The sequence below is a fragment of the Catharus ustulatus genome, chromosome 10 (assembly GCF_009819885.2).
Source record: "Catharus ustulatus isolate bCatUst1 chromosome 10, bCatUst1.pri.v2, whole genome shotgun sequence".
Classification (NCBI taxonomy): Eukaryota; Metazoa; Chordata; class Aves; order Passeriformes; family Turdidae; genus Catharus; species Catharus ustulatus.
In genome coordinates this window covers 6,528,674-6,536,871 of record NC_046230.1, presented here as the reverse complement: position 1 = coordinate 6,536,871, position 8,198 = coordinate 6,528,674, and the positions used below count along the sequence as shown (strand labels likewise).

Here is an 8,198-nt window from a genome sequence, read left to right as displayed (position 1 = left end):
TGCGCTCGGGCGGTGTGCTGAGGGGCAGGAGGGAGTGGGCAAAGGTTTGTCGTGTTCCTTGGTGTGTGGCGTGTCCGGTGTGCCTCGTGTGGGGTTAGGAGCCCTGGGTGTGGGTACAGGACGTGTTGGGGCATTGGGTGCGTGGTGGGTGCGTGGGTGTCGGTGAGGCTGCGGAGGAGGTCGGGCAGGTGGTGATGCTTGCTCGTGAGCGCTGCTGAGGGGGCCCGAGGTGCCTACGGCCATACACCCTGAGAACGCCGATCTCGTCTGATCTCGGAGCTAAGCAGGGTCGGGCCCGGTTAGTACTTGGATGGGAGAGACGCCTGGGAATACCGGGTGCTGTAGGCTTTTTGTTTGCTGGGAGCGGGCGACGGGGCAGGGGACTGTGTTTGCTTGGGCGGCTGTGCTGAGGCTGGAGGTGTTTTGCTGCGCTCGGGCAGGTGTGCTGAGGGGCAGGAGGGAGTGGGCAAAGGTTTGTCGTGTTCCTTGCGTGTGGGCGTGTCCGGTGTGCTCGTGTGGGTTAGGAGCCCTGGTGTGGGTACAGGACGTGTTGGTGGCATTGGGTGGCGTGGTGGTGCGTGGGTGTCGGTGAGGCTGCGGAGGAGGTCGGGCAGGTGGTGATGCTTGCTCGTGAGCGCTGCTGAGGGGACCGAGGTGCCTACGGCCATACCACCCTGAGAACGCCGTCTCGTCTGATCTCGGAAGCTAAGCAGGGTCGGCCCGGTTAGTACTTGGATGGGAGACCGCCTGGGAATACCGGTGCTGTAGGCTTTTTGTGTTGCTGGGAGCGGGCGACGGGGCAGGGGACTGTGTTTTGCTTGGGCGGCTGTGCTGAGGCTGGAGTGTTTTGCTGCGCTCGGGCAGGTGTGCTGAGGGGCAGGAGGAGTGGGCAAAGGTTTGTCGTGTTCCTTGCGTGTGTGGCGGTCCGGTGTGCTCGTGTGGGGTTAGGAGCCCTGGGTGTGGGTACAGGACGTGTTGGTGGCATTGGGTGGCGTGGTGGGTGCGTGGGGTGTCGTGAGGCTGCGGAGGAGGTCGGGCAGGTGGTGATGCTTGCTCGTGAGCGCTGCTGAGGGGGCCCGAGGTGCCTACGGCCATACCACCCTGAGAACGCCCGATCTCGTCTGATCTCGGAAGCTAAGCAGGGTCGGGCCCGGTTAGTACTTGGATGGGAGACCGCCTGGGAATACCGGGTGCTGTAGGCTTTTTGTGTTGCTGGGAGCGGGCGACGGGGCAGGGGGACTGTGTTTTGCTTGGGCGGCTGTGCTGAGGCTGGAGGTGTTTTGCTGCGCTCGGCAGGTGTGCTGAGGGCAGGAGGGAGTGGGCAAAGGTTTGTCGTGTTCCTTGCGTGTGTGGCGTGTCCGTGTGCCTCGTGTGGGTTAGGAGCCCTGGTGTGGGTACAGGACGTGTTGGTGGCATTGGGTGGCGTGGTGGGTGCGTGGTGTCGGTGAGGCTGCGGAGGAGGTCGGGCAGGTGGTGATGCTTGCTCGTGAGCGCTGCTGAGGGGGCCCGAGGTGCCTACGGCCATACCACCCTGAGAACGCCCGATCTCGTCTGATCTCGGAAGCTAAGCAGGGTCGGGCCCGGTTAGTACTTGGATGGAGACCGCCTGGGAATACCGGGTGCTGTAGGCTTTTTGTGTTGCTGGGAGCGGGCGACGGGGCAGGGGGACTGTGTTTTGCTTGGGCGGCTGTGCTGAGGCTGGAGGTGTTTTGCTGCGCTCGGGCAGGTGTGCTGAGGGGCAGGAGGAGTGGGCAAAGGTTTGTCGTGTTCCTTGCGTGTGTGTGCGTGTCCGGTGTGGCCTCGTGTGGGGTTAGGAGCCCTGGGTGTGGGTACAGGACGTGTTGGTGGCATTGGGTGGCGTGGTGGGTGCGTGGGGTGTCGGTGAGGCTGCGGAGGAGGTCGGGCAGGTGGTGATGCTTGCTCGTGAGCGCTGCTGAGGGGGCCCGAGGTGCCTACGGCCATACCACCCTGAGAACGCCCGATCTCGTCTGATCTCGGAAGCTAAGCAGGGTCGGGCCCGGTTAGTACTTGGATGGGAGACCGCCTGGGAATACCGGGTGCTGTAGCTTTTTGTGTTGCTGGGAGCGGGCGACGGGGCAGGGGGACTGTGTTTTGCTTGGGCGGCTGTGCTGAGGCTGGAGGTGTTTTGCTGCGCTCGGGCAGGTGTGCTGAGGGGCAGGAGGGAGTGGGCAAAGGTTTGTCGTGTTCCTTGCGTGTGTGGCGTGTCCGGTGTGCCTCGTGTGGGGTTAGGAGCCTGGGTGTGGGTACAGGACGTGTTGGTGGCATTGGGTGGCGTGGTGGGTGCGTGGGTGTCGGTGAGGCTGCGGAGGAGTCGGGCAGGTGGTGATGCTGCTCGTGAGCGCTGCTGAGGGGGCCAGGTGCCTACGGCCATACCACCCTGAGAACGCCCGATCTCGTCTGATCTCGGAAGCTAAGCAGGGTCGGGCCGGTTAGTACTTGGATGGGAGACCGCCTGGGAATACGGGGTGCTGTAGGCTTTTTGTGTTGCTGGGAGCGGCGCGGGGCAGGGGGACTGTGTTTTGCTTGGCGGCTGTGCTGAGGCTGGAGGTGTTTTGCTGCGCTCGGGCAGTTGTGCTGAGGGGCAGGAGGGAGTGGGCAAGGTTTTCGTGTTCCTTGCGTGTGTGGCGTGTCCGTGTGCCTCGTGTGGGGTTAGGAGCCCTGGGTGTGGGTACAGGCCGTGTTGGTGGCATTGGGTTGGCGTGGTGGGTGCGTGGGGTGTCGGTGAGGCTGCGGAGGAGGTCGGGCAGGTGGTGATGCTTGCTCGTGAGCGCTGCTGAGGGGGCCAGAGGTGCCTACGGCCATACCACCCTGAGAACGCCCGATCTCGTCTGATCTCGGAAGCTAAGCAGGGTCGGGCCCGGTTAGTACTTGGATGGGAGACCGCCTGGGAATACCGGGTGTCTGTAGGCTTTTTGTGTTGCTGGGAGCGGGCGACGGGGCAGGGGGACTCTGTTTTGCTTGGGCGGCTGTGCTGAGGCTGGAGGTGTTTTGCTGCGCTCGGGCAGGTGTGCTGAGGGGCAGGAGGGAGTGGGCAAAGGTTTGTCGTGTTCCTTGCGTGTGTGGCGTGTCCGGTGTGCCTCGTGTGGGGTTAGGAGCCCTGGGTGTGGGTACAGGACGTGTTGGTGGCATTGGGTGGCGTGTGGTGGGTGCGTGGGGTGTCGGTGAGGCTGTGGAGGAGGTCGGGCAGGTGGTGATGCTTGCTCGTGAGCGCTGCTGAGGGGGCCAGAGGGGCCTACGGCCATACCACCCTGAGAACGCCCGATCTCGTCTGATCTCGGAAGCTAAGCAGGGTCGGGCCCGGTTAGTACTTGATGGGAGACCGCCTGGGAATACGGGTGATGTAGGCTTTTTGTGTTGCTGGGAGCGGGCGACGGGCAGGGGGACTGTGTTTTGCTTGGCGGCTGTGCTGAGGCTGGAGGTGTTTTGCTGCGCTCGGCAGGTGTGCTGAGGGGCAGGAGGGAGTGGGCAAAAGGTTTGTCGTGTTCCTTGCGTGTGTGGCGTGTCCGGTGTGGCCTCGTGTGGGGTTAGGAGCCCTGGGTGTGGGTAACAGGCCGTGTTGGTGGCATTGGGTGGCGTGGTGGGTGCGTGGGGGGTGTCGTGAGGCTGCGGAGGAGGTCGGGCAGGTGGTGATGCTTGCTTCGTGAGCGCTGCTGAGGGGGCCAGAGGTGCCTACGGCCATACCACCCTGAGAACGCCCGATCTCGTCTGATCTCGGAAGCTAAGCAGGGTCGGCCCGGTTAGTACTTGGATGGGAGACCGCCTGGGAATACCGGGTGCTGTAGGCTTTTTGTGTTGCTGGGAGTCGGGCGACGGGGCAGGGGGACTGTGTTTTGCTTGGGCGGCTGTGCTGAGGCTGGAGGTGTTTTGCTGCGCTCGGGCAGGTGTGCTGAGGGGCAGGAGGGAGTGGGCAAGGTTTGTCGTGTTCCTTGCGTGTGTGGCGTGTCCGGTGTGCCTCGTGTGGGGTTAGGAGCCCTGGGTGTGGGTACAGGACGTGTTGGTGGGCATTGGGTGGCGTGGTGGGTGCGTGGGGTGTCGGTGAGGCTGCGGAGGAGGTCCGGGCAGGTGGTGATGCTTGCTCGTGAGCGCTGCTGAGGGGGCCAGAGGTGCCTACGGCCATACCACCCTGAGAACGCCCGATCTCGTCTGATCTCGGAAGCTAAGCAGGGTCGGGCCCGGTTAGTACTTGGATGGGAGACCGCCTGGGAATACCGGGTGCTGTAGGCTTTTTGTGTTGCTGGGAGCGGGCGACGGGGCAGGGGGACTGTGTTTTGCTTGGGCGGCTGTGCTGAGGCTGGAGGTGTTTTGCTGCGCTCGGGCAGGTGTGCTGAGGGGCAGGAGGGAGTGGGCAAAGGTTTGTCGTGTTCCTTGCGTGTGTGGCGTGTCCGGTGTGCCTCGTGTGGGGTTAGGAGCCCTGGGTGTGGGTACAGGACGTGTTGGTGGCATTGGGTGGCGTGGTGGGTGCGTGGGGTGTCGGTGAGGCTGCGGAGGAGGTCGGGCAGGTGGTGATGCTTGCTCGTGAGCGCTGCTGAGGGGGCCAGAGGTGCCTACGGCCATACCACCCTGAGAACGCCCGATCTCGTCTGATCTCGGAAGCTAAGCAGGGTCGGGCCCGGTTAGTACTTGGATGGGAGACCGCCTGGGAATACCGGGTGCTGTAGGCTTTTTGTGTTGCTGGGAGCGGGCGACGGGGCAGGGGGACTCTGTTTTGCTTGGGCGGCTGTGCTGAGGCTGGAGGTGTTTTGCTGCGCTCGGGCAGGTGTGCTGAGGGGCAGGAGGGAGTGGGCAAAGGTTTGTCGTGTTCCTTGCGTGTGTGGCGTGTCCGGTGTGCCTCGTGTGGGGTTAGGAGCCCTGGGTGTGGGTACAGGCCGTGTTGGTGGCATTGGGTGGCGTGGTGGGTGCGTGGGGTGTCGGTGAGGCTGCGGAGGAGGTCGGGCAGGTGGTGATGCTTGCTCGTGAGCGCTGCTGAGGGGGCCAGAGGTGCCTACGGCCATACCACCCTGAGAAACGCCCGATCTCGTCTGATCTCGGAAGCTAAGCAGGGTCGGGCCCGGTTAGTACTTGGATGGGAGACCGCCTGGGGAATACCGGGTGCTGTAGGCTTTTTGTGTTGCTGGGAGCGGGCGACGGGGCAGGGGGACTGTGTTTTGCTTGGGCGGCTGTGCTGAGGCTGGAGGTGTTTTGCTGCGCTCGGGCAGGTGTGCTGAGGGGCAGGAGGGAGTGGGCAAAGGTTTGTCGTGTTCCTTGCGTGTGTGGCGTGTCCGTGTGCCTCGTGTGGGGTTAGGAGCCCTGGGTGTGGGTACAGGACGTGTTGGTGGCATTGGGTGGCGTGGTGGGTGCGTGGGGTGTCGGTGAGGCTGCGGAGGAGGTCGGGCAGGTGGTGATGCTTGCTCGTGAGCGCTGCTGAGGGGGCCAGAGGTGCCTACGGCCATACCACCCTGAGAACGCCCGATCTCGTCTGATCTCGGAAGCTAAGCAGGGTCGGGCCCGGTTAGTACTTGGATGGGAGACCGCCTGGGAATACCGGGTGCTGTAGGCTTTTTTGTGTTGCTGGGAGCGGGCGACGGGGCAGGGGGACTGTGTTTTGCTTGGGCGGCTGTGCTGAGGCTGGAGGTGTTTTGCTGCGCTCGGGCAGGTGTGCTGAGGGGCAGGAGGGAGTGGGCAAAGGTTTGTCGTTTTCCTTGCGTGTGTGGCGTGTCCGGTGTGCCTCGTGTGGGGTTAGGAGCCCTGGGTGTGGGTACAGGACGTGTTGGTGGCATTGGGTGGCGTGGTGGGTGCGTGGGGTGTCGGTGAGGCTGCGGAGGAGGTCGGGCAGGTGGTGATGCTTGCTCGTGAGCGCTGCTGAGGGGGCCAGAGGTGCCTACGGCCATACCACCCTGAGAACGCCCGATCTCGTCTGATCTCGGAAGCTAAGCAGGGTCGGGCCCGGTTAGTACTTGGATGGGAGACCGCCTGGGAATACCGGGTGCTGTAGGCTTTTTGTGTTGCTGGGAGCGGGCGACGGGGCAGGGGGACTCTGTTTTGCTTGGGCGGCTGTGCTGAGGCTGGAGGTGTTTTGCTGCGCTCGGGCAGGTGTGCTGAGGGGCAGGAGGGAGTGGGCAAAGGTTTGTCGTGTTCCTTGCGTGTGTGGCGTGTCCGGTGTGCCTCGTGTGGGGTTAGGAGCCCTGGGTGTGGGTACAGGACGTGTTGGTGGCATTGGGTGGCGTGGTGGGTGCGTGGGGTGTCGGTGAGGCTGCGGAGGAGGTCGGGCAGGTGGTGATGCTTGCTCGTGAGCGCTGCTGAGGGGGCCAGAGGTGCCTACGGCCATACCACCCTGAGAACGCCCGATCTCGTCTGATCTCGGAAGCTAAGCAGGGTCGGGCCCGGTTAGTACTTGGATGGGAGACCGCCTGGGAATACCGGGTGCTGTAGGCTTTTTGTGTTGCTGGGAGCGGGCGACGGGGCAGGGGGACTGTGTTTTGCTTGGGCGGCTGTGCTGAGGCTGGAGGTGTTTTGCTGCGCTCGGGCAGGTGTGCTGAGGGGCAGGAGGGAGTGGGCAAAGGTTTGTCGTGTTCCTTGCGTGTGTGGCGTGTCCGGTGTGCCTCGTGTGGGGTTAGGAGCCCTGGGTGTGGGTACAGGACGTGTTGGTGGCATTGGGTGGCGTGGTGGGTGCGTGGGGTGTCGGTGAGGCTGCGGAGGAGGTCGGGCAGGTGGTGATGCTTGCTCGTGAGCGCTGCTGAGGGGGGCCCGAGGTGCCTACGGCCATACCACCCTGAGAACGCCCGATCTCGTCTGATCTCGGAAGCTAAGCAGGGTCGGGCCCGGTTAGTACTTGGATGGGAGACCGCCTGGGAATACCGGGTGCTGTAGGCTTTTTGTGTTGCTGGGAGCGGGCGACGGGGCAGGGGGACTGTGTTTTGCTTGGGCGGCTGTGCTGAGGCTGGAGGTGTTTTGCTGCGCTCGGGCAGGTGTGCTGAGGGGCAGGAGGGAGTGGGCAAAGGTTTGTCGTGTTCCTTGCGTGTGTGGCGTGTCCCGGTGTGCCTCGTGTGGGGTTAGGAGCCCTGGGTGTGGGTACAGGACGTGTTGGTGGCATTGGGTGGCGTGGTGGGTGCGTGGGGTGTCGGTGAGGCTGCGGAGGAGGTCGGGCAGGTGGTGATGCTTGCTCGTGAGCGCTGCTGAGGGGGCCAGAGGTGCCTACGGCCATACCACCCTGAGAACGCCCGATCTCGTCTGATCTCGGAAGCTAAGCAGGGTCGGGCCCGGTTAGTACTTGGATGGGAGACCGCCTGGGAATACCGGGTGCTGTAGGCTTTTTGTGTTGCTGGGAGCGGGCGACGGGGCAGGGGGACTGTGTTTTGCTTGGGCGGCTGTGCTGAGGCTGGAGGTGTTTTGCTGCGCTCGGGCAGGTGTGCTGAGGGGCAGGAGGGAGTGGGCAAAGGTTTGTCGTGTTCCTTGCGTGTGTGGCGTGTCCGGTGTGCCTCGTGTGGGGTTAGGAGCCCTGGGTGTGGGTACAGGACGTGTTGGTGGCATTGGGTGGCGTGGTGGGTGCGTGGGGTGTCGGTGAGGCTGCGGAGGAGGTCGGGCAGGTGGTGATGCTTGCTCGTGAGCGCTGCTGAGGGGGCCAGAGGTGCCTACGGCCATACCACCCTGAGAACGCCCGATCTCGTCTGATCTCGGAAGCTAAGCAGGGTCGGGCCCGGTTAGTACTTGGATGGGAGACCGCCTGGGAATACCGGGTGCTGTAGGCTTTTTGTGTTGCTGGGAGCGGGCGACGGGGCAGGGGGACTGTGTTTTGCTTGGGCGGCTGTGCTGAGGCTGGAGGTGTTTTGCTGCGCTCGGGCAGGTGTGCTGAGGGGCAGGAGGGAGTGGGCAAAGGTTTGTCGTGTTCCTTGCGTGTGTGGCGTGTCCGGTGTGCCTCGTGTGGGGTTAGGAGCCCTGGGTGTGGGTACAGGACGTGTTGGTGGCATTGGGTGGCGTGGTGGGTGCGTGGGGTGTCGGTGAGGCTGCGGAGGAGGTCGGGCAGGTGGTGATGCTTGCTCGTGAGCGCTGCTGAGGGGGCCAGAGGTGCCTACGGCCATACCACCCTGAGAACGCCCGATCTCGTCTGATCTCGGAAGCTAAGCAGGGTCGGGCCCGGTTAGTACTTGGATGGGAGACCGCCTGGGAATACCGGGTGCTGTAGGCTTTTTGTGTTGCTGGGA

General features: G+C 64.0%; 17 non-coding genes and 2 pseudogenes across 17 annotated transcripts; all 19 read left to right on the top strand.

The window, feature by feature from the left end:
* The first annotated feature begins 231 nt into the window (after positions 1-231).
* On the top strand, positions 232-348 carry LOC117001179 (annotated as a pseudogene).
* Positions 349-656: 308 nt separating this feature from the next.
* Positions 657-771, top strand: LOC117001178 (annotated as a pseudogene).
* A 312-nt stretch (positions 772-1,083) lies between these two features.
* LOC117001169 lies at positions 1,084-1,202 on the top strand. The gene has a single exon (XR_004418969.1). It is a non-coding gene; the product is annotated as a 5S ribosomal RNA (ribosomal RNA).
* Positions 1,203-1,513: 311 nt separating this feature from the next.
* On the top strand, positions 1,514-1,631 carry LOC117001172. The gene has a single exon (XR_004418972.1). It is a non-coding gene; the product is annotated as a 5S ribosomal RNA (ribosomal RNA).
* A 319-nt stretch (positions 1,632-1,950) lies between these two features.
* On the top strand, positions 1,951-2,069 carry LOC117001171. The gene has a single exon (XR_004418971.1). It is a non-coding gene; the product is annotated as a 5S ribosomal RNA (ribosomal RNA).
* Positions 2,070-2,380: 311 nt separating this feature from the next.
* Positions 2,381-2,498, top strand: LOC117001174. Its single transcript, XR_004418974.1, has one exon. It is a non-coding gene; the product is annotated as a 5S ribosomal RNA (ribosomal RNA).
* A 313-nt stretch (positions 2,499-2,811) lies between these two features.
* Positions 2,812-2,931, top strand: LOC117001170. Its single transcript, XR_004418970.1, has one exon. It is a non-coding gene; the product is annotated as a 5S ribosomal RNA (ribosomal RNA).
* A 320-nt stretch (positions 2,932-3,251) lies between these two features.
* On the top strand, positions 3,252-3,368 carry LOC117001177. Its single transcript, XR_004418977.1, has one exon. It is a non-coding gene; the product is annotated as a 5S ribosomal RNA (ribosomal RNA).
* Positions 3,369-3,688: 320 nt separating this feature from the next.
* On the top strand, positions 3,689-3,806 carry LOC117001173. Its single transcript, XR_004418973.1, has one exon. It is a non-coding gene; the product is annotated as a 5S ribosomal RNA (ribosomal RNA).
* Positions 3,807-4,126: 320 nt separating this feature from the next.
* LOC117001168 lies at positions 4,127-4,245 on the top strand. Its single transcript, XR_004418968.1, has one exon. It is a non-coding gene; the product is annotated as a 5S ribosomal RNA (ribosomal RNA).
* A 318-nt stretch (positions 4,246-4,563) lies between these two features.
* On the top strand, positions 4,564-4,682 carry LOC117001167. The gene has a single exon (XR_004418967.1). It is a non-coding gene; the product is annotated as a 5S ribosomal RNA (ribosomal RNA).
* A 318-nt stretch (positions 4,683-5,000) lies between these two features.
* Positions 5,001-5,121, top strand: LOC117001176. Its single transcript, XR_004418976.1, has one exon. It is a non-coding gene; the product is annotated as a 5S ribosomal RNA (ribosomal RNA).
* Positions 5,122-5,438: 317 nt separating this feature from the next.
* Positions 5,439-5,557, top strand: LOC117001166. Its single transcript, XR_004418966.1, has one exon. It is a non-coding gene; the product is annotated as a 5S ribosomal RNA (ribosomal RNA).
* A 319-nt stretch (positions 5,558-5,876) lies between these two features.
* LOC117001165 lies at positions 5,877-5,995 on the top strand. Its single transcript, XR_004418965.1, has one exon. It is a non-coding gene; the product is annotated as a 5S ribosomal RNA (ribosomal RNA).
* A 318-nt stretch (positions 5,996-6,313) lies between these two features.
* On the top strand, positions 6,314-6,432 carry LOC117001163. The gene has a single exon (XR_004418963.1). It is a non-coding gene; the product is annotated as a 5S ribosomal RNA (ribosomal RNA).
* Positions 6,433-6,751: 319 nt separating this feature from the next.
* LOC117001162 lies at positions 6,752-6,870 on the top strand. Its single transcript, XR_004418962.1, has one exon. It is a non-coding gene; the product is annotated as a 5S ribosomal RNA (ribosomal RNA).
* Positions 6,871-7,189: 319 nt separating this feature from the next.
* On the top strand, positions 7,190-7,308 carry LOC117001161. Its single transcript, XR_004418961.1, has one exon. It is a non-coding gene; the product is annotated as a 5S ribosomal RNA (ribosomal RNA).
* A 318-nt stretch (positions 7,309-7,626) lies between these two features.
* Positions 7,627-7,745, top strand: LOC117001160. Its single transcript, XR_004418960.1, has one exon. It is a non-coding gene; the product is annotated as a 5S ribosomal RNA (ribosomal RNA).
* A 318-nt stretch (positions 7,746-8,063) lies between these two features.
* On the top strand, positions 8,064-8,182 carry LOC117001159. Its single transcript, XR_004418959.1, has one exon. It is a non-coding gene; the product is annotated as a 5S ribosomal RNA (ribosomal RNA).
* Positions 8,183-8,198: the final 16 nt, after the last annotated feature.